Source organism: Triticum dicoccoides, unplaced genomic scaffold, assembly GCF_002162155.2.
Source record: "Triticum dicoccoides isolate Atlit2015 ecotype Zavitan unplaced genomic scaffold, WEW_v2.0 scaffold166923, whole genome shotgun sequence".
In the NCBI taxonomy this organism is placed as follows: Eukaryota; Viridiplantae; Streptophyta; class Magnoliopsida; order Poales; family Poaceae; genus Triticum; species Triticum dicoccoides.
In genome coordinates this window covers 1-1279 of record NW_021219398.1, presented here as the reverse complement: position 1 = coordinate 1279, position 1279 = coordinate 1, and the positions used below count along the sequence as shown (strand labels likewise).

The following is a 1279-nucleotide window of genomic DNA, read 5'->3' as shown; positions in this document are numbered from 1 at the left end:
GACGGGCTGCTTGGCAACGGCGTGCTTCATGGCAAGCTCATTCGAGCCTGGGACCGAGGCGTGGCCGATGATGGCGGCGACGTGGTGGTCGGACTTGGCGGTGTCGCAGGTCCCCTGCGCCGCTGTGTATGGGTACTCCGCCTCCGTGGTGAGGCCGCCGTTCTGGTGCACCCAGTGGAAGGCCCTGCGGAAGGAGCCGCGGTTGCATCTGCCGTTGTACTAGTCGCAGTCCACCAGCTGCTGCTCCGATAGGGCCACCAGCTTCCCCGTCTTGATCGAGTGGAGGCGCTCGATCGTCGCCACCGCCGCGAATGCCCAGCTGCTGACTGCATCCCTCCATCCACGCATGCATCAAACAAAGTTAGTCAAACCTCATTACTACTCCCTCCGTCTTATATTATAAGAGCTTTTTTGACATAATATGAGACAGAGGGAGTACTTGATAAGGTTGAAAATGGATGACGTTTACATACAACACGATGAGGTTTGCGCCTTGGGTGGCACCACGGCTCCTTTAGCCCTCCAGTCCACGCTGGCCGGATCCAAGGAGACATTGACGCCGCCAGACGACCACATGTTGGCGTCGGCGCCCCCCACGACCGTCGTGATGACCGTATCATCATCGTCGCTGCGATCATTGCCGTCGTAAGACATGAACTTGGCGAGGAACTCGTCCCGGGTGAGGTCGGCGAACTGGTTCTCGCCGAGTTGGTAGGTAAGGTCGCCGCGGCGGTTGGTGGCGTCGATGTACTCCACGTTGTCGCGGTATACGTCGAAGCGCCGCAGCCTCTCCCCCGCGCTTGAGTAGGACCGGTTGTGCGCAGCCTGCCACCTGTGGAACCTGTCCATCATCAGCATGTCGCCCACATCAACGCCGCGGCCGCCCATGCCAGCAAGATTGCAGTCGTGATCGCCGGCCATTTGCCAGGGGAGAAAGCGGTGGAGCGCGGGAACACGTCTTTAGATTCGTTCGTTTATGGTTCTCGCGGTGGAGCGCGGGAACACGTCTTTCGGTGGTGTCGGCCGGCGACGAACGCATGCATACATGCTACTGGTTTACCACGTAATGGAGGGAGGAATGGTAACGAGCTACATTTTCTGTTGGTCTCTTGCAGTGGTGCATACATATGTGCCTTGGCACATGAAATAAAAAATGTGTTGGTTAGGTACTTAGGTTGCGTTGCCTTGCACACGTTTTACTCATATAGCGACCAGCAGTGATGTGATGGCGACTTCACGTTTTACTCATTCTGTTCGGTGATGCTGAGTTTTTTTTTTT

At 56.9% G+C, this 1279-nt stretch overlaps 1 pseudogene; it reads right to left on the bottom strand.

Annotated features, from left to right (window-relative positions):
• Nucleotides 1-3: 3 nt before the first annotated feature.
• Nucleotides 4-958, bottom strand: LOC119344378 (annotated as a pseudogene).
• Between the last annotated feature and the right edge of the window lie 321 nt (nt 959-1279).